This window comes from Crocuta crocuta, unplaced genomic scaffold (assembly GCF_008692635.1).
Source record: "Crocuta crocuta isolate KB4526 unplaced genomic scaffold, BGI_CrCroc_1.0 scaffold127, whole genome shotgun sequence".
Lineage (NCBI taxonomy): Eukaryota > Metazoa > Chordata > Mammalia > Carnivora > Hyaenidae > Crocuta > Crocuta crocuta.
The window spans coordinates 10,520,103-10,545,920 of record NW_027532008.1 but is presented as its reverse complement, the minus strand read 5'-3'; the positions used below and the strand labels follow the sequence as shown (position 1 = coordinate 10,545,920).

Below are 25,818 nucleotides of genomic sequence, written 5' to 3'. Positions count from 1 at the left end.
CTGCATCTCAAGCCTGCTGGCTTATTTCTGCCTTTTGGCCATTGTGCATAATGCCAATAGCATTCCTCTAGCTCAGTCTCTCCGGGACCTCATCTGTGACCTAATTTTTTGTGTGTGTGGGGGGGGGGAGGGGGGGCGCTTGCAGCTTTTGAGTTGCAAGTGCTCAGTTCCAGTCATCGGCCGAGTCCCAGTTCCAAATTTCTGAGGCAGCGACCGTGACTGTCATGTGTGCACATGTTGGCGCTGGGCCACATGGTGCCAGTAATAGAGCTGCTGCAATTGCTCTCGGGAGGAGGGGGAGGGGTGCTCAGAAAGGAAATGGGCGTCCTCAGCGATTGGGAACCCTTTCCCTCTGTAAGAAATGAAGCTGGGCCTCCCTAGATGGAAGTATCTTCCTTCCGACGAACCTGTTTGGAATGTTTCAGCGAGGAGACTCAGAAGGATGCTATTTTATTAAATTTTATTTTTATCATTTATTTATTTTAAAAAGTTTTTAAATTCTTTTTAATGTTTTATTTATCTCTGAGAGAGAGAGAGAGACAGCATGAGCAGGGGAGGGTCAGAGAGAGAGGGAGACACAGAATCTGAAACAGGCTCCAGGCTCTGAGCTTGATGCACAGAGCCCGACGCGGGGCTCGAACCCACGAACCGTGAGATCATGACCTGAGCTGAAGTCGGATGCTCAACCGACTGAACCACTCAGGCGCCCCTATTAAATTTTAAATCTTTATTAAAAACATTTTTGTACTTGAGAGTAGTTGACACACAATGTTACGTGAGTGTGGTGTGTACAACATAGTGATTCAACTTCTCTGTACGTTATTCTGCGCCCACTGCGTGTAGCTGCCATCTGCCACCGTACGACGCTGTCACGGTATCATTGAGTATTCCCTATGCTGCGCCTTTTTTTCCTGTGACTGACTCATTCCGTAACTGGAAACCTGTACCTCCTTCTCTCCTTCGCCCATTTGGCCCATTTCCCTGCCCCCCACCATCTTCCCCCGGAAAGATGCTATTTTAATTTCAACATATTTGCATGCTTTGTGCTTTCTGGCTTGTAGTTTTGGAGGTGGAAGTGTGGGGTCTCTACAAGCCATGCTGGGCCCTGGTCAGGCCGCCATCTTGACCGGGTGCGGGGGCCCATTTGCCCTGGGGACCAGTTGGCTGGGGGTGTGGGGGGAGGGCACGTCAGCCAGAGGCTGCTTCAGAGCCTTGGGAGCCGGGGGTCCCGTCCAGCCCCGCCTCTGCCTCGACACCCTCACTCATTCTTCTCCAACCTCCATTTTGTGAGTATGAGCCACCAACTACCTGTGTGGCGTGGGACGCATCTCTTGACGTTACCCAGTCTCAGTTTCTTACTGATAAAATGGCTAACGATACGCATTGTGCTTTCTTTGGTCCGTTGGCGAGGAGGTCACATGAGCTGGTGACCATAGAGCAGGGGTCTCAACCAGGGGCCACTTGTCTTCCCCACTCCCCCCAAGAGGGACAAGCGGCAATGTCTGGAGTCATTTTTGGTTGACGCAGTGGGGAAGGGTGGGTGCTGCTGACCTCACAGGGCAGAGGCCAGGGGTGCTGCCCAGATGGCCCTGCCACCAGGGTGGCCCCGTCCAAAGTGCCAGCAGCGCCGAGGGGAGAGAGGCTGGTCCGGAGCAGCCTGGGAGAATCATTCCTTCTGTGTATCTTTCTTGGCCTGCGGGGAAACCACAGGGGGTTGGTAGGGACACAGGTGGAAAAGACCCAGTCCCTGCCTCCAGCGAGCGAGGTGGGGCAGAGGGTCTAGTAATGGTGGACACTTTCCACGCTCTGTCTACGTCAAAGTGTGGCTTCAGTTCGTGGAAAGCCCGGCATGTGGCTGTGGTCAGGCCCTGCTCATGGCCGGGGAGACTCCGCAGGCAAAGCATGATGTGTGGCGGCTCTTTGAGAATCAGGCTCAGCGGTAAGTACGTGGCCTTGGGTGAGCACAGCGTCTGTTGGCCAACAGGTGCTTCTAGAATGCCTGGGGAAACTGCCGCCCTGCGGCCTCACCCGGTGCTGTTGCTCAGGCGGCCAGTCATCCAATGGAGGGGGTAAAACAGGCTACCCTGGCCTCTCAGAGTGAGCGATGGTTTGGGGGAAAAGGAGTGGAGGTGGGTTTATTGAGGTTTTTCTGAACTCATGGCTTCTGCTCGGAGAATATTTGCCTCCTCTGCCACCTGGGCTTTGGGGGGAAGGGGGGGCCAGAGAAGACCCTAGAGACCAGGAGAGGACATTCCAGGGCCCTTTATGCCCTTCAGAGGATGGGGGACAGGGGGCAGGTCCAGGTTGCCAAAGAAAAACACTGAGGAAGATTCTGGCCCCTCCTGCGCTCCTTTCCTGATCTTGGGTGCAGCTTTCTCTGGGAGCGCAGAGCCCGGGCTGGCCCTTCTGGGTGGGTGAGGTGGGGAAGGTGGTGGCCTCCTGCGGTCTGGCAAAGGGAACCTCCCCACAGCGGCAGCCTCTGCTCTGGCCAGGGCTATAAGGGAAGGTGCTGGAAGGAAGGCAAGAGCAGCCGTAGTGGGCAGTGTTTCTCCTCGCAAGGCCCCCAGACCCAGAAGCCAGCCTTCCTGACTCTGGCCAGGGCCTTGTAAAGGAAGAACTCTTCCCGCCTTGACGTCTGCAGATGGAAGGGCCAATCTCCACCCGCCTGCCTCTTCGCTCCTACTTTGAGCCCTAATAATAAAGACAACGAAGCTCTAACAATGATGAGGGCTTCCTGCCAGCGTCGATGACGCTGTTCTGGTGCTTTCCATCTCATTTAATTCTCCTGCCCCTCTGTGCTACCTCCCATCTGGCTCTTGGCCAGCGGCCTCCTCACTGGTGGGAATCCAGTGAGTCAGGCATGTGTTGATTCTATCCGGTGGTGCGGAGCGTGCAGTCCCACCAGGGCTCGTGAACCCTTTGTGCCTGCGCTCGCTTGGGTGACTAGTGGAAACAGAGCTTTGGTTTCCTTCAGCCCTTAACTCAAAACAGCCATCGAGAGCGCCCTCAGTGTGACCTCGGGCAGGTGACTTCTCTCTCAGGAACCTGCTTCCCTCTTTGCAAAATGGGGGAAACCTTGTTGTGAGGCTCATATGAGGTGATGCACAGAGAGTTTTTAGTGGGTAAAACGTGAGAGCCCAAGCCCAGGATCATCTCCATCCTCATCCTCATCCTCACCATCATCACCACCATCATCAGAGGGGTCAGCAAACTTTCACTCTAAGACTGGACAGCAAATATTTGAGGCTTTGAGGCCCCTACTGTCTGCCAGTACTAAACTCTATTGTCTCTTCATAGCGGCCATGGCCAAGAAGCAAATGGATGTGGCTGTGTTCCAATAAAACTTTATTTATAAACACAAGTGATGGGCCAGTTTTGGCCTGAGGGCTATAGTTTGCCAATCCCGGATCTAAGGCCTGAGGCTTGAGTGTCATTAGCAAAAATGTAGAGCAGGGCCCAGGGCCAGGCTTGATGCGAAATGCAAGTGTCCGTGTGTAAATAACTGTCTGTGAGTGTTTGGAGGGCAGGGGCGGATCTACCTTTGAGGCCCCCTCCTGGGTTCTCAGGGGCACATGCTGAGGGCAGAGTGAGTATTTGTGCATAAATGACGTTTTCTGGTGACCAGGTACTTATGCTTTTAATCAACTCAGCAGATATTTGGCTAAAATCTGGCGGCGATTAAAAAGACAATAAGAATCCAAGCAGGGCAGGCTCCCGAGTGGGCCATCCTGTTTCCCTGAAAGGCTGTCCTTGTGGGGGCGTCTGGGGGGCTCAGTAGGTTAAGCGTATGACTCCTGACTTCGGCTCAGGTCATGATCTCATGGTCATGAGATGGAGCCCCATGTCGGGATCCGCGCTGGGTGTGGAGCCTGCCTGGGATCCTCTCTGCCTGCCCCTCCTTCATTCTTGAGCTTGCGCTCTCTCTCTGTCATTCTCAGGGGAAAATAAAAGTGTCCTTGTAATCAGAGCCACCATTATTGTCTGTCCCATAGGAGCTGGACTCCAGAGCCCTTTCCCCAGGGTCTCATTTAATCTTCATGAGACCCCTGTCATTTCAGGCTGATTGCGGTTACTCTAGTGGAACGAGGGGGAAACTGAGGCTCAGAGAGATGAGGTCACGCAGCTGGAAAGGCCAGAGATTCAAACTTGAAATTCCAACTTCAAAGCATGTGCTTTTCCACATTCCCTGAGTGAAAGACTCCCAGTCTGGGGATAAACCTCAAACCCTCCCTTGTGCCCATGCCCAGTGCTCCTTCCTGGGCCGGTGGGCAGCTGTCCGTGCTGAAACCCTCCGCCTTCACCCCGTTTGCGGCCCCCACGTTTGTTCGCACTCCTCCCTTCCCCACCCCGGCAACTTCCTGGTCCACCAGGCTGACTGGTGACGGATTGCCTGGCCCGGCCCTGCCCAGCCTGCTGGGCTGGACCCAGTCTAGTCCTTCCTCATGGGCTGCGAGGGGCCGCCCCCTGCGCTCCTGCCTGCCCGCCCAGCAGGTCTGGCAGGTGAATGACTCACACGCCTGGGCCCTCTGCACATTCGGCGCGACAGCCAGCGTACCCGACCCCTGGGCTCCTGCCTGCCCCGCCAGCGGCTGTGACCGACAAGACCCTTCCCCGCTGCTGGCGCCTGACCCTGCCTCCTGCACGCCTTTCCCGGAGGGCCAGAATCGGACTGCACAAAATCCAGGTCAGACGGGGGGGTTTTAAACACCTCTGTCCCTCGCCGAGTTGGAGGAGGATCCTTTGGAGGTCACGGGGTGTGTGCGTGGGGTTCCTGCTGTCATTGACACCCTTGGGCTCCAGGCCCAGGGATGCCCTGCTCCTTCCCAGTCAGCGATGGGGCTTGGGGACGCCTTGTGCCAGGCCCCACGAGGAAGACTCTGTTGGGAGCCTTGGTGGACGTGGCCCTGACCCTGGGGGCCGCCTGTGGGGCAGGTCAGGGCAACGTGGGGGTGAGGAATGCAGAGGGAGCTGGGCAGAGGCGTGGGCGCTGCGGGAACTTTCTCTGATTCCCTTCTCGGGGTCACAGAGTCTGATGGTGGCAGCCTGATACGGCCTTGCCGGACACCTAGTTCAGCGGCATCATTTTACAGCTGGGAAAACTGAGGCTCCGGAGGACAGGGAGTATTTCAAGGTCACACAGTGAATTGGAGGCAGAGTGGAGGCTGGAAGCCGGAACCAGCTGCCGCCTCCCTGCACAGGGTCCTTCCTCACCCCTCGGTGCCTGCTGCCCACCGGGCGGCCCTCTCCCACCTTCTCCTCCCCTGCTGCCCACGTTGGAAAGAGGAATGCGCCATGCACAGTTTCACAGGCGGGATTTTATGAGCTCACAGGTGGCACATGTTAAAGGTCACCCTGGGTCCTGGCTGTGAGCCCCCGACAGGTGGCTGTTGTAATCTCTCCGGTGGTGCTAAGCTCGCTGCTTTTGGAGACAGCCTTTTGCACCTGCGTGGCTGGTGGCCAGCGACGGTGACATAGTGCCCGCCGGGTCCTCATTTCGGGCCCGGCACTTTGCTAAGGAAGCATATCACCTGTGTTAGCTCATTTAGTCTTCCTGACACCCCTGTGAGGCAGGTCGTGTTATTACCATTCTTATTTACAGCAGAGGAAACGGGCTCAGAGAGGTTAAGTAACAGACTTGAGGTTTCACAGCTTGGAAAAGGGGAGCCGAGATTTGAGGCCAGACAGGTCTGGTTCTAGAGCCTGACCAAGCCCTTACCCCCCTCACTTTCTGCTGTCATGAGATGATGAGGTTTAGCAGGATGGGGGGCTGGCGGGGTTTGGCCAGGCCGAGCTTGTAAGGGGCCCTTAGGATGATTGTGCGTTTCTCTGGCTGGCCTCCCCGGGCCCCAGGGCAACAAACGTCACTGCTGAAGCTTTCCTCCCTTCCCCGGCTTCGGCTTCATGGCAGGCCGCTCTCTGCCGCACGTGGCGTCCCAGTGGCAGAGTCCGGCACAAATGGTTAATGACTTCCAGGGCGGTCTGTGTTGAGTGAGGAGTGGGGGTTAAGAGCAACTGGTCCAGGGCTTCAGCACCAAACACCACGGTCAGGGGTTTCTACTGAGCCCAACCTGGGCCGGAGAGGCAGGGGGTGTGGCTGGACATGGCAGAGGGGATGGGAGGGGCTTGGCCCTGAGTCTCTTTTCTTCTTTCCATGGTCACCTTCCAGGGCGGCCTCTGCTAGGCTACACCTGCCTTTGTCTGTCTAAGGAAGGGTCCTCTGGTGATTCACAAGGGCAGTGCCTCCTCCTAAGGCGTCTGACTATAAAGGGAGCCCACATCTATTGTCCCGGTGGGTCTCAAACCAGCCTGGGGGACTGGGCAGGGCAGGAAGGATGAGCCCTGTAATTGAGGGGCAGAGGCTCAGAGAGGTGAGGTGACCTGCCTGAGGCCACACAGCTAAGAGAGGGCAGAGGCAGGCTCTCCCTCCTGGCTCCTAACAGAGTGTACCACCATTAAGCTGGACTCTTCTCTCAGCTTTCCCTCTGGAGGATCCAGAAGTTTCTAAGGCGAGGCTGCCTCCCCAGCTTTTGGCCAATGAATCAGTGTCTCCCCTTGTCCGGGGACCGGCCACAAACTTGCTTCTGTCCCTTTGAGGGCTGAGCTCCTCGGGGAGCAGTGGCAGTAGGCTCTCCTGCTGGGTGTCCTCTGTTCATGGGACTTTGGGGTCTTTGGGGGGGGGCTGTTCTGGCCCCTTCACATCCCTACCTCCTGGAAGGTGAGAAGAATCCCTGATATCTTCATCCGGGTCTTCCTCTCAAAGACAGTCTCATTGGTGAGAAGTTCCCAGGCTGANTATTAATAATAATAATAATAATAATAATAATAATTACTAGTTGCCACCGTGACTACTTTGCCACTTGTTGGGCACTCACCACGTGCTCAGCTCTATGCCACGTGTTCTGTGCGCCGCAGCTCATAGAGTCTTCCTGACAGTCCAGGTTTCACAGACGAGAAAGCTGAGGCACAGAGAGGTGAAGTCACTGGCCCAGGGTCACACAGCCGGCCCATGGCACTGAAATCATCACTCAGAAAGCCGAAAGCCCATGTCACCCAAAGTCACCATCCAAAGTCGTGTGCTGGGCCCTGGTGTGGTCAAGAGCGGGGGCAGGCTTGGTTGTGTCTGGCTTTTAAGCTCCTCCCACTCTGTGTGCTGGGCGGGGCCAGGCTGCACTGGGGACTCGAGAACCACGTTTTGGTTGTTCTGCCTCTAAAATACTAGGGGACTGTGGGCATGCCACTTGCCTTCCTGGGGCCGGGATCACCCCGTCTGGGTGGAGGGGTTGATAATTTCTTCCCTGTGATCTGACCAAGGGCTGTGAGTTGCAGTCATGGCTGGGGATGCCTGTAAAACTTTGACACGGTGCGTGTGTAGGGAGCCAGCACCAAGGGAATAATTACCCGAGCAGCGTCTCCAGTCCCCTCGGTGCCTGGGACAGCCGTGACATTTAATCCCCACAATTACTGGGGATGAAAGAACTGGAGCTGAGCTCTGTAGTGAGGAGGCTGAGGCTCAGTGGAGCCACTCGCTCAAGGTCACAGAGTTAGGAGGTGGGGAAGCGGGGCTTTGAGCCCAGTTTGTGTGTGCCCAGAAGTGAGCGCCCACCCCCCCCCAACCCTCACGGGAGACAGCTCCCTCAGGATCGGGAGGGGGCTCAGGGTTTCCAGCCTCAGAGAAGCGAGTTCATGGTGGGGATACGCACGGGAGCAGGACCCCAGGAGCTTAGCAGGGGGGTCCAAGGTAGATGAGGTGGTGTTGTCATGAAGTGAATCCCTAGCTCCTCTGTTCAAGCCTCCCCCCACCTTGCCTTCCAGCAGAATGAGAGCGAGCCTCCACCTCCGTCATTCCTTCTTTCAAGGACAGAGCCACCTCTTGTTCCAAGGGGACCAGGAAAATAGGAAGCTCTCCTGGCTGTTGGGACCTGCTCTGTAGGTAACCTTGACCCCTGATCACACCCCCGCCCCCGCTGGACCAGCCAGACCCGACTCAGCCACTACACAGAGACTCCTGCCCCAGCAGGGCAAGGGGAGGCTACGGGGCTGGGTAGCCGCCCTGCCCCCCTCCTCCTTCCCCTGGTTCTTCAGAGCACTGCCCTGATTAAATCTGACAGCCATTCATTCTATCTGATATAAAGGCTTCCGATGTCGTGGTTTGAGACAGACAGAGGGTGGGGAGGGGACTTTGGGCTGGAGCCAAGAGGCTGCCTCTGCTCTCATTCCATTCTTCATGCCCCGTGTGACCTTGAGCAAAGCCTTTGTCCTCTGAGCGCCTCAGTTATCCCCTCTGTGGATGGAGGGCGTTGGCTTGGATCATTCCTAAGGGCCCTTTCAAAGCTCTGGAAGTCTCCAAATTGCTCGCCCAGAAAGCCCCAAGGTGCCCTCTGGGCTCTTTGCCAGCTGTCCCTCCTCCCACGTGACCACGAGGCCTGGGAGCACTGGAATGCGGAGAGGCTTGCGTTTGCTTCCCGTGCGTGGCCGACTCGTAAGGACTGGAGTGACCGTCACAGAAACCCGTTCCTCTTCAGTCTGGCTGATCCCGGAATGTATCCAGGATGCCCACGCCTGCCCAGCTGCAGGGAGAGCCCTCCATCTTGTTGTTGGGGGGGAAGTGTGGACTTTAGGGTCAGACTGAGTTCCAATCCCAGCTCTGTCCCTTCTGATGTGTGAACTTGGCCTTAGGGTACGTATCCGAAATGGCAGATGCTAACACTGAACTCACCGAAGTGTTGTGCAGTTAAGTGTTGTCCCAGGCAGAGCGCTTGGCCTGGTGCATAGTTAAGTGCTCAGTAAAAAGAAGGGCACGTCCCTGGCCCCAGGGCCGTTCCGGTCACCCTTCCCAGCGAACAGATAAGGCTCCAGAGTGTCAGGACACCTCATTGTGCTGCCCAGGACCTTAATGCCGTGAGCGGATGTGTCCAGATGTGCTGGGGATGATACTGTGCTCTACGGTCTTTTCTCTTCCTCTTCCTTAAATTTTCTCTGAAAACTACACAACTGGGCCACGTGCCTCAGTGGCTGCTCTCTTGAGATTGCTGGGTTTTTCATCCCCGACTCTTGCTTCCCCCACAGGAAATTGGAAACCCTAAGCTCTGGCCAAAGAGTAGCGGGGAGGGCAGCAGCAGATCCTTCCCTAGACTCCAGCTGCCTGGCTCTAGGCACTGACCAGAATTCACAAAGTATGGGAATTGGTGGGTCAGTGTGAGAGCTCTTAAATTAAATGCACAATAAGACCCATTAACGCTCAAGGCCCCCGGCAGGTGGTCCAGAATTCTGAGATGGCACCCTGGGAATAGATCTGGATTGACTCTGACACAGCTATGTCCCTAGGCCCAGTCCAGGAGCCGCTGGTCTGGGAGTTTACTACTCGGGGTCTATTTTGTGGTTGCCCCTAGTTCAGAGACATGTGGTTTGGGATGGAGCACGTGAAATTCCCTGCAAAGTGGTGATTTCCAGGAAGGGGGACCATGCTTGATCATACTACATGCTGCTGCTTTTAGTAAGTTGTCTCAAAGCTCATCACCCACATGGTACTTCTTTGTTCCCTCCCCTAAAAACCATCATACTATTCTCTGCTTTCCCTGGAATCCTGGCCAGAGGTGTTTTCAGTTAGCAGAAAAACTGTATCTAGCTTCCTCCTGCTTCACTGAGTGAGAGAAATATTTTCCTTTAGTCCCTTTTCTCTTGCTTTTCAATTGTATTCATCCAACCAACCATCCATCCATCCATCCATCCATTCATCTATCATCTAATGATCCATCCATCATCCATCCATTCATCATCCAATGGTCCATCCATTCATCCATCCATGTGTCTATCCATCTATTCATGTGTCCACCCATCTGTCATCCAACAATCTATCCATCCATTTGTCTGTCCATCCACTCTTCCATCCATATATCCATCCATCCACCTATAGACTGTTTCTTGAGTGTCCACTTTGTGCCAGGCACTGCATCCTGGAGATAACAGCTCAGTGCAAAACAGACGTGAGCCTGCCCTCAGGCAGATTACAGGACAGCAGGAGCCACAGACAATTTAACAAGAAAAACAGTACTTTGTGCTCCTGCCTTATCGCCTCCCTGTTTATCGGTTTTCTTGTGTGTTGCATGGGATGGTGGCAGTGCCTATTTCATGGGATTATGGTGAAGATTTGATGAGACAGTACAGGTAAAGTGTTGGCCCAGTACCTGGCATGTAGTAAGTGCTCAGTAAATTTTAGCTATGATGAGAATGATGGCCATGATCATGATGAAGAAGATAATGATGATGAAGGTCATCCAAACCAGTGCCTGGCACTCACCAAACAACCATATGTGTCCCTGAGCTGTACTGGGCAGACTGGCTTTCCTGAACAGCAGCAGAAGGTACTAGGGGAATGGCGAGGGCAGGCCCATGCCAGCTTCTCAGGGTGGGGCCTGCATGATGTGGATACGCCATCTGGAGGCAGGGGCTGAAGCCTTCTTGGGGGAGCTTGAGCCAGCATAGCTGCCTGGCTGGTTTTCCCAGTTAGGAGTTGGTTGTGAAGCTTCTCAGGGCAAAATAAGCCACAATACCAGGAGCTGTAGACTGTCCTCGCAGGGGCTAGGGTCAATTGTCTGGAAGCTCCCAGAAGTGAAGGAAGGCAGCAGAGGTGGGGATGAGCCTCTGTGCTGGGGGCTCAGGGGAGGTGGCTGGAGCTGGAGCTCAGGTCATCCCTGGTCATCCCCCCAGGGCTGATATGGGGGGGGGGCGTGTCAGTTTCACCTGCTGCTGTGCCTCCAGGACCTAGAATGGCATCAGGCATATTGCAGACACTTAATTGGGGAGTACCTGGCAGCGTTTGTTGAGTGGATGCTGAGACTCCATTGGGGTGGTCTGATGGAACCATCGTGCTGGCTTATGTGGGGGAAGCAGCGGTCCCGGAACCAGAGGAAGATGCGTCCGTAGCCTGACACTGCCACCTACCAGCTCCGGGGGACCGTGGATAAGACATTTCCCCTTTTTGGGCCTCAGTTCCCTCATCTGCAAAATAGGAATTGCAGTGGACACTGAGGGTGGTTGTGTAGATGGGAGATGGTGAAAGGCTTACAAGGTAAAAAGTAAAAAGTGGCGCTGCTGTCTCATCCGTGTATCTGGGGTGATACCCAGCATTTCGAGCCAGGACTGGGGGATTGGGCTGGTGTGGACAGAGTACCTGCTGAACCCCACATTTGAAGTTTGGGGAAGGGGTGATGGAATAGAGTCCGATAGACCCGGAATCTATTGCTTTCTTGCTGTGTGACCTTAGGTGAGCTATTTCCTCCCTGTGCCTCTCTTCCACCTGTCCAAAAGGGGATCTTGAAAGCAGCCGTTCTATAGAGTTCTTGCAAGAGTAAATGGGATTGTGCATGGAGAGCATGTGGCCTGGTGTGTTACACGTGCTCAGTAAAGGGGAGCTATCCTCATCAAGAGTGGGGGCTCCCGTCCCTCCCTGATATGCTGGCGCTACCTTTGGAGGTGACCCACTCTCGTGTATCTCTGCTGACACATTGAGTAGGTCTCAGAAAGTGCTTATTTCCAGGAGAAAACCAACGAAACCATTTGGCTTAACCTCTTCAGTTCCCTGGGGTCAGGACTTGAGTGATCATAACTGGGGGCTACAAAGCAACACAGACTTGAGATTTAAATCCCAGCTTCGCTACTCTCCCGCTGTGTGACCGTGGGCATGTCACCAAACCTCTCTGGGTCTCTTTCTCTGTCCATAAAATGACAAAGCCACCCTCCTTGCAGGGTTTCCTGGGGGCCGAGCACACAGTGGGCCTCTGTACTGGGAACGAGTCGTGCAGGCTCCTCGGAGGGCGAGGGAGTAGATGTTAATGAACGCTGGGGCTGGTCCAAAAATCCAGTCTATAAAACCCCTGCCTGCAGCTTCTGGTGCGTTGCTAATGGGAGTTTATATGAAGGACACAGTGGGATAAGGGCCCATTGTTCTGAGTGGGGACGGTTTTATGACTCTTAGAAAGCGTCTTTCATCTGGGAGGGACCAGGGAGCTGACGGGACCTCCCAGCCCTGGGCGGTGGAACTGGAGGATGCTGGAAGTTTCTGGGGCTGGTGCCAGGTGGCAGCCATGGCCAGGCCCTCTTGTTACAGCCGGGGTAGCTGGCGGGGGCTGCAGAGCAGAGCCTCGCTTTCCCCAGGCCCGGGACCTTCCTTCCTGGAGATCCTCTGTCCAGCCCGGCCAGGTCTGCTCGGCAAGGCTGGAGCTCCCTGTGTCCCCCGCGGTTCCCTGCCTGCTCGCAGCAGCCGGTGCTATATCCATAAGGATGAAGATCCTTCCAGAACAGGCCTTGGGCCCTGTGTTCACTGTCAGCTGACTAGCAGCTTCATGCCTGGAAGTCTTGCCGAGCACCCGGGCTTTGGGGAAGGGCAGTAACCTGATGCCAGGAAGCTAAGACCTTGTCTCCTGTCCTTTCTGCCTCCTTGGCCAGGCCCCAAATGGAGAAATCCAACCTCCCGTCAGCTTGGCGGACAGGCCGGAGCTTTCTGTCTGTTTTTTCCTGGTAGAGGCTGCAGGTGCTGCGAGGAGCGGGTGAGGCTGGCGTCCTACTGTAGACAGGGCCCGTGGGGTCTGGGCTGGTGGGCAGAGGACCCGTGTGCGGTCACACCTGTCTTTGATGCCCCTGGCTGAGTTTGCCCCAGGCTGTGACCCCCCACCCCCCGCCGTTCCCTACTTCGGGAGGTACGGGAAGGCTGGAGCAGGATGCTGGGGGTCCCTAGTCCCTTAATTGGTCCCAGAATCCCCTTCACCCACCCGTAAGACAGTAGGTGTGGGCAGTGGGATCCATCTGGTTAGTAGTCCCTCATAGGCGTCTCTGCTTTCAAGGAATAAAAAATCCATTCAGGCCAAGTACAAGTGAGGGGGCTCTGTGAGAACACAGCAGGCCACTCTGATGGACCTTCAAGGCTCGCATAGGATGCCTTTGTGCCTCAGTCTCCTCCTCTGTAAAATGGGAATGAAGGTACCTACTTTATCAGGATGCTGTAAGAATTAAATGAGTAAGGTATGTAAAGTGATACCCAGAGGCTGGTATAGAAAGCACTGTGTGTTTGCTATTATTGCTGCTCTTGTTTTTATTGTGAACACCTTCCAAGGCTATATGGTCTCTGCCTCACTATCTTTTACTCCGTTTTGCTGATTTTTTATTTTTTGTTTTTTTGTTTTACGCTTTTTGGCATTTCTGATCCCCCTGCCCCCGCCGGAACCTCGGTTTGAACTTGGCTGCGGTTTGTGGCAGCGTGAATGCTGGCGCTCGCCCTGTGTGAGTTTTCAGGCTTGGCGACCACGGTCATTTGACTGACTCAGTCTCTCACCTCCCCAATTCCAAATTCCTGGAAGAAATGAGCTGATTGGCCAGGTTTCAGTCAGATGTTCACCCTCTCACCCAATCAGCTGTGCTGGCGAGGAGTGGGCGACCGCCCACGGGGGGTTGTGCGTTTGGAGGCACATCCTGGCACGTCCACCCCAGCCTCTCTGAGTCTCTATCCGAGTGGGGGGAAGAACTGCCAGCGGTGGTTCGGTGCTTTTTTCCTGCCCACCCACCCACAGGGGCCTCCCCCGGGGTGTTTCTAAGTGATCAGGACAAGCTTTCAGAACTACCGCTGCCGGCGCTTGGAGCCCGTCTGGCTCACAAATAATTGGCCCATTTACAATTTAAAATAGTTGTCAGTTTTAAAAATCAGGGATTTTCATATAGAAATCTGGACTTCTGGCTTCTCTTGGGGGGAAAAGAAAGCTCTGGGGATATCGAGGTTAGACGCATAGCATCGGCTATAGCAGGGGTGACTGGCGGCTCTGAATGGGGCATGTGCTTTCCAGGCCCTTAGACATCCCTCGGGCCCACCTCCCTGTGGTGTCCCTAGTCTTGAAACTTAGTCATAGTTGTCCGGGCACATGCAGCCTGCTTCTCACACTGTCATCCCCTTCCCGGCCTCCTTGGGCACAGGGGTTTGCCACCTCACTCTAAACCCTGGAAATGGGAATTGCACAGAGAAAAAGAAGAGTGGTCTAGCTGTTTGAAATTTTGGAACATGCATATGAACCCAGTTTTGTGCCATATAGTCCCCAACTATGATCTCATTTATTTCTCTAAACAACCATGAGGTAGGGAGCGTCACTTCCACCCCAACTATACAGATGGTGAAGCTGAGGCTCTGAGAATCACACAATGTGCTAGAGATTAGCACAGGCCATCTGACTTTAGACACAACTTTATTTTTTTAATTTTTTGAATTCTTTTTTAGAGAAGGGGGGGGCTGGGGGCAGAGGCAGAGACAGAGAGAGAATCCCAGGCAGGCTCCATGCTCAGTGCGGAGCCTGACATGAGTCCTAACTCCATGACCCTGGGATCGTGACCTGAGCTGAAATCAAGAGTCAGATGCTCTACTGACTGAGCCACCCAGGTGCCCCTAGAATTTAAACTGACAGAAAAGCGGCAGGTATACAGCATTCCCCAATGAGGCATTTGAAAGGAAACTGTTAACTTAATCCCTTTTTCCGGATACTTAGTGTGCATTTGCTAGAAACAAGGACCCGTTCCTTTGCAATCATAATATGACCATCAAAGGCAGGAAATGCACATGATATATTTGCACCATCTCATCCTCCGCCCATCTAGAGTTTTACCAGATGTCCCAATAGTGGCCTTTAACTCGAAATCGAGTTAGGACCACACATGGCCTTTAGTCGCCCAGTCTCTGGTGCCCTTCAATCTGAAAAAGTTCCTCGGTCTTTCCTTGACTTTTGTGACCTTGGCATTTTGGAAGACCCTCATTTCTGGTTTGCGTGATGTCTGCTCAGGATCACGTGAGCTGTGCACCTTTGGCATGGTGAGGCATGGCCGTGACCTTCTCTGCACATATCACATCGGGACACTTGTAGTGTCCAAATATCCCACTGCTGGTTGTGTCCCCAGTTTGACCACTTGGGGAAAGAGCGGTCTATGAAGTTGCTCTTTTCCCTTTTCTGGTTAAGAAGTGTTTTGTGGGGGGCACCTGGGTGGCTCAGTCGGTTGGACGTCCGACTTCAGCTCAGGTCATGATCTCATGGTTCATGGGTTCGAGCCCCGCGTCGGGCTCTGTGCTGACTGCCAGCTCAGAGCCTGGAGCCTGCTTCAGATTCTGTGTCTCCCTCTCTCTCTGACCCTCCCCTGCTCACGCTGTCTCTCTCTCTCAGAAACAAATAAAAAAAAAACATTAAAAAAAAAAGAAAAGAAGTGTTTTGTGGGGAAGTGCTTTAAGACTGTGTAAATAGCCACTCCTGGCCTTCGATGTACTCATTTGTTTATTTACTTATCAGTGCAAAGTCTTGGTTTCCTTTTGTATTCAATGGGATATAAATCCGATCATTATTTATTCTGATGTCAGATCGCCCCCAGTTTGATTAGTGGGAGCCTCTGTGAGCTGGTTTCTATGTCCTTTTGCTATAACACAGAACAATTTTATCACTTTTTGAGGACTTTATCAGTTTGTGGCCCAGCACTATGTTACAGGCTCAAATTGTCGTTCCTCTGGAATTAGCCATTTCTCCAAGGACCTCTGGATCCCTGGAGTAGAGAATGGTATTTAGGAGCCACGGTCTGGCTGCTGTGTGTGCTCACTGCTATTGGGTGTCCCTGTTCCCAGGCCCTCGCAGTGTGGACAGAGCTAGGAGCTCACACCATCACTTCAGATTCCAGCCCATCACCACAGGGGACCATTCTACTTTTCTCCCTTTCCGTATCTGTACTTTGCTTCTCCAACAGGAAGAATCCCAAGAGTATAAACTCTTGACCACTGCTATACGAGATTGCCTCTCATTAATAAGTGTTAGACTCTTTATGATAATACAATATCCGATAGCATATTGATCTAAGTTTGTCAGTGGGAAGTTGAGAAATCTCTGTGAGGCTATATGAACTTGATCCTGGCAACTTCTGTGAAGATGGAAGAGGTCAATAGGATTATTGTTGCCACTTGACAGGCAGTGAGGCAGAGTGAGAGAGGTTGAGGACTGTTTTCAGGGTGCTACAGAGATCATGGGGTCACAGAGGCCTGTATCATGTCCATGTCCACCCCGCTGGACATGAGTGTCCACCCCCCTCCTGGGGGTGTTTTGGGTGAACATTGAGACCGCATCCCCAGGAGAAGGAGCTGCTCAGACTGGTCTGTCCCTGGCACCCAAGCCCATAAAGTGATAGCTCAGAGAAGTCAAGTTTGCTTCTTCACCTGAGCCCCCAGAGCCCCCTCTGCCTGTGGCTGCATATTTGAGCTTAGCTTGCTTCCCCACAAATGCAGGTCTTGGGCCAGGGAGGTACCTAGAAGGTTTGCAGCAGGGGTGGCTGCTCAGAGCCTCCCAGCCCCCCTCAAAATGCTGGTCTTACCAAACAGGGGCAGGAGTGTTATAGGAAGAGAGTCTCATATTCTCTTCTTTCATAATCAAAATGTGATCCAGCCTCTTTGAGATAATAGTCTGGTCATGATTGGTCAGATGGTATAGTAAATATCAAGGGCTGACTGCTTCCTGCCCCCTCTCCTGTGTGGTTGGGCTGGCGGAAGGGGGACTGGGCTGGAAAGCAGAGGCAGGAGCCCTGGGCTCCCATCCTGGCTTTGCCACCAGCTCACGAGGCAACCGTGGGCAAGTCACTTAGCCTCATGGGCCAGTGGACTCACTCCCTGTCCTCCCTCCCTCCCTCTCCTCCCGGTCAGCGGTGGAGACCAGGGAGAAGAGAGTCCCTTCCCCATCCAGTTGTGCCCTTAATGGTTATGCATACGCAGTAAACCCTGCACTCACTAGAATGTTCAGTGAGGGGAAAACTCTGGTTAATTGAATGTTCTGGGACATGGAAGCATCCCCAGAAATCCTTTTTGTTCCTTTTGCGGTCGTTGAAAACCATTCATTCATCTATTTAGCAAATATTTGTCTCATGCCTGTGCTCTACCGGGCTCTGTCCCAGGTGGCGGGGAGGCGCTGTGAATGAGACAGCGGAGTCCCAGCCCACAAGGGCTCACAGCCCAGGAGGAGGCATGTGCAAACGCAGGGGACCCTTGAACACCGCAGGGCTTGGGGCCCCAACCCCCTGCGCAGCGGAAAATCCACACACAGCTTTTGACTCACCCAAAACATAACTGCTAATAGCCTACTGTTGACTGCAAAGAAGCCTTACCGATAACATAAACAGTTAATGTATTTTGTATGTTATACTAATTATATAATATATTCTTACAATTGCATAAGCAAGAGAAAAGAAAATATTAAAAATATCATAAGGAAGAGAAAATACATTTTTATTGAAAAAAAAATCCATGTATAAACCTGCGCAATTCAAACCCATGGTTTTTTGGGTCACTTTTTAATGTTTATTTATTTTTGAAAGAGAGAGAGAGTACAAACAGGGGAGGGGCAGAGAGAGAGAGGGAGACACAGAATCTGAAGCAGGCTCCAGGCTCTGAGCTGTCGGCACAGAGCCTGATGCGGGGCTCGAACCCACGAACCATGAGATCATGACCTGAGCCGAAGTCGGATGCTCAGCCGACTGCACCACCCAGGCGCCCCTGAACCTGTGTTACACTTTTAAGGGCCAATGGACACCACACAGCTCGGTAGGACAGATGCCCTGAGGAGACTGTAGGACACTGTGGAAGGCCCGGAGTCCAGTCTGGGGACCCTAGAGGAAAGATCCTTGACCTTGAGAAGGTGTTCTCTGTTGAGAGCCCCAGAAGGCAGTAGCCACGGTGCCTGGGCAGGAGGATGGAGCGGTAATGGTGTTCCGGGCAGAGGGAGCAGTAATGAATGGGCAAAGGCCCAGTGACCCACCTTGGACATTGAACTGTGCTGTAGAGCTTAGAATGTGAAGCTGGGGAGGCGAGAGAGAAGGGGTGTGTGTGTNGGGTGGGGGGGTGGGGAGGAGGGCCCGCCATTCCCAGATCTTCAGGTTTGTTGAGAAGCCAACAATCTGTTTTTTCACTTCAAAACCTCCCAAGTGCTAAATGCTGGCGACCAATGAACAAACAGAAACCCACCAGGGGCAAACAAAACGGTTCTGCAGTCTCCACGTGTTCTAGGAGCTGGTGGCTTGTCACCTGGGATCCAGAGGGTCTATCTGATGAAGGTTGGAGGGTGTCCGCTTAGAATCTGTCATGCTCCTCTGATGTTGAGTGTGCCCCCCAACCTGTGCTGGGCTCTGGGGTCTGACAGGGCCCTGGGGTATGGCCCCTGCCCTCAAGCCCGGATCACAGCCTCCATCAAGCTGAAGGCAGTGCTAGTTGGTATATGTGTCCAGAGCTAACACAACAACAAATGCACTAACAGGAGTGACCAACCAAAGCCCGAAGAGCTCAGAGCTCAGAGGAGAGGTGGTCAGGGAATAGAGGCCACCTGGGGAGGTGTCCCGGCGGTTCTGGGCCTTCTGATGGTTCTGGGAGGGAAGGTAAACCTTAGTTCAACCAAAGAAGGGGCAGCCATTCCAGACTGGGGAGACTCAGCGGGGCTGAGGCCCAGGAAGGAAAGAAGATAGCCAAGGAGGGGGGTGCCTGGGTGGCTCAGTCGGTTAAGCGTCTGACTTCAGCTCAGCTCATGATCTCACGTTTCGGGAGTTCGAGCCCCGCATTGGGCTCTGTGCTGCCAGCTCAGAGCCTGGAGCCTGCTTCAGATTCTGTGTCTCCCTTCCTCTCTGCCCCTCCCCTGCTCACCTCTGCCAGTCTCTCCCTCTCAAAAATAAATACACATTAAAATAAAAAAAAAAAAAATAGCCAAGGCAGAAGGTTGGAGCAGATCTGCAAAGCTGTGAAAGCATGTACTTGGCTGTCTATCCCAGCATAGACAAGCGTCTACAATCTGGCCCAAGGCTCACTGGGCCACCTGAAGATGTTCTAGCTGCTTGCTGGTGCAGGAAAGGGAAAATCCTCCTGCTATGCTTCCTCCTGGACGAAGAATTAAATTTACATGAGACAGATTAATGGGAGAAAAACAGCAAAGTTAAAAAAATTTTTTTAAAGTAATCTCTCGCTCAACATAGGGCTCGAACTTATGACCCCGACACCAAGAGTCACCAGCTAGGTGCCCCAAACCTGAAGTTTTATTATCTGCACACACAGGCTCAATAATGAAATTGAGACCTAAACAAAAATGGCCAATGCAGGCATTTTTTATACTTCTCAGGTAAAGAGACAAAACAGAGACAAAACAAAACAAAACTCTGAAGAATTGACAGGTCAAAGAAAAGTTAATGGGGGCGGGGGGCTGTGGCTCAGTTGGTTAAGCGTCCGACTTTGGCTCAGGTCCTGATCTCACAGTTCGTGAGTTCAAATCTCATGTCGGGCTCTGTGCTGACACCTTGGAGCCTGGAGCCTGCTTCAGATTCTGTTTCTCCCTCTCTCTCTGCCCCTTCACTGCTCTCTCTTTCAAAAATAAATAAACCTTTAAAAAAATAAAATAACCAACATGCCTAAGTGGCACGTCTTGGTTTGGCCTGCCCCTCGCCCCTGCCCTGCCGTTCTGGAAACTTCCCTATCTGCAGTCACGGCCACTGTGTATTCACGCCTGGAATGGAAGACCATGGAGGGCAGACTGAATGCCCGTTTTGTTCACGGATGCCTCCTGCTGTGTAGAATGCCGTCTGGAGCATATTATGTGCTCAACTATTTTCTGGTGGCTCACTCTGAGCCAACTACTGCCCTGAGTCCTGCTCTGGACACTCTATGAATGACTCTTAGGACAGGCTCTATGGGGTTTATGTCCTTGTGTGGAGGCGGACAATAAACAAGGAAACAAATCAACGAATAAGATGATTTCAGAGCGTGGCCTGAGTGTGGTTTGTCTCCCTGCACTGTAGGGGCCTGTTTATCGGTGTCTCCTCCTAGCCTGGGAGAGCCGGGGGGCAGGGCTGGGGTCTGTCTGGTTCCTTGTTCCATCCCTAGCCTCTAAAGCCAGTGCCTGGCAAATAGGGAGCAGTTAAGAACAATGTTTTCGCTGGCTGTGTTGAAGGAACCGACACAGGCTGACAGAGCTTTCAGTGTACATACACCTGTGCCCTTTGGAGGCGGCAGAACTCATTATTATCAACCCAGGAGTAATTGCTGATAAGCCTGGGTGTGAATTTCCTTGCAAATGGAGAGGTTGCGGGGCACTGTTTAACGACAACAGGGATAATTTTAATTAATGACCTGATAACTATAATTAATTGCATCATATCCGGAGGCCCTCTCTGCGATTCTGGGAGGGAGTAACTAGTGTTTGGCAGCTTTGGGGGCTGCAAGGGAGGGGAGGGCGGGGATCTCNGACTGCTCCGGGGTCCCGGGCGTGGCTGCGAGCGCATCTCGCTGTGCCTCTGGGTGTGCGAGCCGGGAGCCTGGGCCTTCCCCGTGGCCCTGGTGGGAGTGTGTCCCCCCCACCCCCCAGGAGCGGCGTCTTCTCTGTCCCGTTTGTCCCGGAGCCTGCGTGGCGAGGCTGTGACCCTGGGTGTGTGAGAGGCCCCGGAGCCTGGGTCTTCCCTCCGTGTGTGGGTCTCTCCTTGTGTCATTTGAGTGTGTGTGTGTTTACGTCTTGAGTGTGAGTATGTGTGTATTCCCTCCTCCCCACCCCCCAGCCTCTGGGTCCCTTGGGTGTCCCGTCCCTCTGCTTGACTCCTGACTGCTCTTTGTGCATCAGTGGGGGGGGGGAGACCCTTTGCCTCATTTTCCATGGGATTCGCAGGGCCTTCCGATCCTGCTGCTACTGTGGTCCGCTTCCCCCGGCGCTGACCTTGGGGGTCCCTGGGATTCCAGGGAGTCAGGGAATGCTTGTGTCACCTCTGTCCCCGGCCTCTTCCCCCCTGGACCCCTGCCCAGAGGCGGAACAGGGGCAGCCTCACAAAGGAGGGAGTGTGTGAGGGAGGAGAGGATGCCCTGGTCAGCTGGAAGGCCATGGCCACAGAAGCCGGTCAGGCCCGGACCCTCCTGGAGGCAGGGGAGTGTGGCGGGGGCGGGCCCTGTGGAGGGTGAAGGCTAGCCTCCTGGCCTCCAGGGGTGGTCCTGAGGGGGAGCCCAGGCCTGANAAGGGCATAGTTCTTTCTCTACTAGGGTGTGTGTGTGTGGGGGGAGGGTTGCTGGGGCAGGGGTCAGGAATTTTCTTTCAGCTTCGATAGCCTGAGGACCCTGTCTCCAGCCACAGCAGGGAGGTGGTGGGGGGTGGGCTGTGCTTTCCACTGGCTCTGGTGCCGAGACATCTTCTCAAAGTCCTTGGCCTTCCCGAGGGACTCAGCCGGGGGAAGGCCAGCTCTGCCTGCCTGGAGCCCCATCTGGTCCTGCGTGGATGCTGGGGAGCGAAGGCCGGCTGTGCTGCCTCATTAACGTGTTCAGTCCTTCCCCGTGGCCCTGCCCACATGGCCGTCAGCTGCGGCATCCGTCTGTCCGTCAGCCCGGCTCGGCACCCCCATGGTGCCCAGGCCGCGGGCACGTAGACTAGAAAGGAGGGCACAGACGGGAGATCTCTGGGCTCCCGGTCACTGCAGGTGGGGGGCTCTCCTCTTCTTTCGTCAGGGTCTCCGGGTGAAGCTCAGAACCCTCCTCATGGCTTGAGGGGCACCAAGTGGGGTTTGATTCTCACTCTGCTCCGTCAGGCTCACCTTCCTGAGGTCCCCCGCCCCTTCCTTTTCTGCCAGAGAGCCTTCCCCTCACTCCTCTCTCTCTCTCTCTCTCTCCCCGCCGCGTCGGCCCCCATCCTTCACTTCTTTATTCCTCACTCAGGAGTCTCTTCTTTGGTCAACCAGGTTGGCTGAAGAGTTCTCATTCATGGGGTGGGGCGTGCGAGCCTTGATCTCAGCGTCGCGAGTTCAAGCGCCATGGTGGGCATGGGGCCTGCTTTAAAAATAAGAGAGAATTCTGGTTCGTGATGCTCTTAGGGCCCTCATTCTGGTGGGGATGGCTTGTACCTGCCCAGAGGACGGCAAGCCTTGGAGAGCAGGGACCCTGTCTGTCCTTGATCACCAGCCTAGAATGGTGCCTGACACACAGTAGGTAGTCCATAGTTGCCACTTGAGTGGATGTCCAGTAACTAACAGTTCCTGAGTTCTGCTGTTTCAGGTTTTCACTTTGGAGGGGTCTGGGGAGGAGGGAAAGCCAGCGAACTCCTCAGGGCCCGGGTACCAGGTTAGTGTAAGGGGGAGGCCTACTGTTAATTAGATAAACTATACATTATTAACATATTTATAGCTGGTAAGTGCCGGATAGATGTTGGGCTAGTTCCCTCACCAGCGCCATCTCTTAGTGGAAAGAAGCAGAGTAGAAAGAATATAATCTTCTTGGACCAGGTTTGAAAAACCAAAGTAGGTGAGATTACATAAATATCTAACATAAATATATGTCATATATAAATATATATGTCACATATAAATGGGATAATAGCATGTTGATCTGTTGTATCCGCTATCTCTTTGTTTCTCTGACAGCCCTGATAATTAGGCAGGGAAGATGTGTTCATACCCATTTTACAGATGGAAGAGGTGAAGCATTGCATTTAGGCGACTGCCTGAGGTCTCGGTCAGCTGTGAAGGGCTCAAGCCACAGTGCCCCTGAGTGCCCAGTCCTTGCTTCCTTCTGTGAGCTTTTGCCTTTAGTGCCTTTGCCTTCCTGTCACCTGGCTTGACGGTCGTGAATGAGCCACTGCCCTTACCCCCAAGAGGCCTGAAGTCCAGAAACAAGAATCCGAGTTATAACAGTAGCCGAGTGGGCCAGTGTTCTCTTCCCATCCCACGGCGCCTCCAGGGCCCCAGCCCAGGTGATGTGGAGGGTGTCAAAGCCACCTTCCCTCGGGTCCTGCTTCCCAGCACACGGGTGTGCCCCCGCACTCCCCTTCCCAACTCTGCGCTCAGTGGTGTCACCTTAGCTTGAAACCAGCCACAGGGAGAGAGTATTTATACCACAGAAATCGGCATACTGCAAATCAGAGGTCCCCACCACCCCCTGCCCCGAGAGCCACTTGTTAAACATTTACCAGCATGCCATGGGGACCTAGCAGCGAACACCTTGGGCACAGCCCCTCCCTGGGGCATGCACTCTGGCGTGACGCCTCCCTGGGGCTGGCTTAGAGCCTCATGGCTACGAAATGAGAGGGGCAGCTGCCGGGCTGGGCCCGCTGCGGGGGCAGGGGTTGTAAATCGCCCTCACACGGGCTCTCCAGAAACGGAGTCGTTGTATTAATGGTGTGTCGAGAGAGGAGAAGTGACATGATAAGATTCAGTTAATTGAGGGCTCGCTTTGCCGCTGATTGAATCACCACACTCAAGGTGACCCAGGCGTTTGGAGAGCAAAGTGGCGGTGGGGCCTGAAGACCGTGGACGAGTCGGGCAGCCCGGGGCTGGAGAAGGTGTGACATCCAGGACACAGGGGGGCTGGAGCTGTCTGGGTCCGGCTGGGACAGCAGCGGGCGTGACCCATCCCTGTGGGTTCAGGGAGTGCGGGAGCGACAGAGTCAGGCTACTGAATGGACAGGCTGTCCGTAGCTCCTGTGCAGTGAACCCTGGGTGGGAGATGGACATGCGCACACTTCCCTGTGGCCGAGGACAGCGGGAGAATGAGGCCGGGAGAGGGAAAGGGTCCAGGTAGAAGGAAGAGCAGGTGCAAAGGCTCAGAGGCATGGGCTGTTGGGGGAATAGGTATCAGGTGAACCGGAAGTCTGCGGGGCTTGTGGGCAGAGCGCGGTAAGTGCCGACGCCTCAAGGCAGGGGTCACTGCATCATCTGGGAACCAGCGAGCGAACCTGGCCGAGCCTCGCCTGCCAGGGGCGGTGTGCTCTGTGGGTCACCCCCCTCCCCTGCAGAGCATTACGGTTTCTGCAGCTTCTTATGATCCGCTAACCCTGCCGCTGCTCCAGCCTGGTTATCTGTGGCTCCTGGAGGCTTCAGAAAGATTTCCATTTTAATCTCAGGCCAAACCAAACAGAATTGAGAAGGTGAGTCTGCTGTGCTCCCCCCACCCCTCAATAATACCAGAAAAGCCCAAGAGAAAAGTAATAGGTATTTAAGGTATCCGGTCTTTTTGGTTGCCTCTGCTAAATCTACCCTTTGGACAGGCAGCTAATCGAGAGCTTTTTTGTTTAAAGATGAGCCGTGTCTCCTTTGCGTCTAAATCTGCCAGACCAGTTTTCATGGATCTGTTCGTTTAATCCCCATCCTGACCCTGCAGGTAGGTGCTATCGTCCCACCTGACAGATGAGGAAACTGAGACTCAGGTTGTGCGACTTTCCCAAGGACGCAGTGTCTGCAAGGGTCAGGGTTCGAGCCCAGGAGGTCCCGAGATCCTTTTCCAATCCATGTCCTGCTCTCTTCTGTTTTCTTCTCCCCTTTGAGGAGGGGAGGGAGAGAATTCGCCACAGGTCTGTAATCTCAACACACTCTCCTAGCCTTTGTTCGAAGTTACTTGCGTGTTTTGGAACCCGCGTGGCTGGGCTCCTCGCTTTGTGGCTGAGGGTCAAGGCTTAGAGCAGAACCACGCGCCCAGATGGGCCCCCTGGGCCTGGCGTCGGGAAGGGGCTAATGCTAACGGCTTGTATTTCTGGGGGAGCTGGTGCTGATAGCTCATATTTAAGGAGAGGCCGGAAGAGGCTCCGTGGAGCTCCGTCGGGGCCCGGCCATCCCGCTGGGCCGCTTGTATCATCCTGTCCGGTTTGCTCCCAGGGGGGTGGAGGCCCAGGGCCCCGCCCCCGCCACCGCGAGGGCCGGAAGCAGCATGCGTTACCCTCGTTCTGTCCGTCCCAGAGCCCCAGCTCCCCACCCAGCCTCCGCGCCTGGCCTGCGCTGCCTTCCATGTCCCCTGATGGGTTGTGCCCACCTCTCGGTTGGAGCCTGGTGCTGAGCCCCCCTCCCCCCCCATCAGGGGATTTGTCTTCCCACCATCCTTTCTGTNGCTTCTCTGCAGGTACATCCCCAGTGTAGGGCAGGGCGAGTGGTGGGGGTGGCCCCTACCCGTGACAGAGACAGCGCGTGGGGACCCTAGGCCGGGCAGCATTTCTGGGTCTGGCCCCCTCCTCCTGGAGAGCCTGGCCTCTGGGCAGGGACCCCCCCTTTCCAGTGGCCGCCTCATTGGTATGCGGCCCTGAACTCTAGCCATTAGCTCCCATTATTTCCCTCTCTTCATTGTTTGAAGTGGGCAGACTTGGAAGGGGCTTTAAAAATGCGGGCTTTTTATTCAATTTCCCTAGGAAAACAATGGTTTAAATTAAATGGAGGAATAACAGTCTCTGGATATTGAAGAAAAATAGTCCTGAACCCAGACGTTACCCAGAGCCCTTGAGTTTCTTTTAAAGCACAGGTTTATTTTACTTGAAATCATGCCCCCTTTCGCATGGCCGTTGAGGAAAACTTGGGAGAATACAGAGAGAGGAAAATTAAGATCACCCTTTAGTCCCTCCCCCGAAGACGGCCTCTCTCCACGTTGTGGGGCACACGGGGCATTTAGCTGGTGACTGGTTTGCTCCTCGTTCGGCGGCCCCTGTTTCTGAAGGGTCAGGCCAGTGGGGGGTGAGGGGGAGACTTCTATGCCACTCCTGCCGCTCCTCTTTCTCTGCTGGGCATTGGGCAACTCACTGGGTCCCTTTTTAGTTCAAGTTCCTCATCTGTAAAATGGGAACAACCTGGCAGCCATGTCCCAGGGCGTGAGGACTTCAGGAGGAAGCGCAGGGGACAGCGCCTGGCCGGGGAGAGCTTAGCAATGCTGGCGGCTCTCACACCGGTGACCAGGCAGTAGCTCTGCCCTTGAGGGCGTTTTGTGATGGGGAAGAGATGAATCCCAAACAAACCAAACTAATAAAGTAACTGCGTGTCATTGTCATGTAAGAAGTCCTGTGAAGCGNC

At 54.3% G+C, this 25,818-nt stretch overlaps 1 protein-coding gene across 1 annotated transcript in view; it reads left to right on the top strand.

Annotated features, from left to right (window-relative positions):
- The first annotated feature begins 4,505 nt into the window (after positions 1 to 4,505).
- Positions 4,506 to 25,818, top strand: part of ARHGEF10L (Rho guanine nucleotide exchange factor 10 like) — a 206,112-nt gene continuing 184,799 nt past the window's right edge. Inside the window, exon 1 of the mRNA XM_077775561.1 lies at positions 4,506 to 4,684. The gene's annotated coding sequence lies outside the window, so the exon portion shown is untranslated. The remainder of the gene's footprint in view (positions 4,685 to 25,818) is intronic.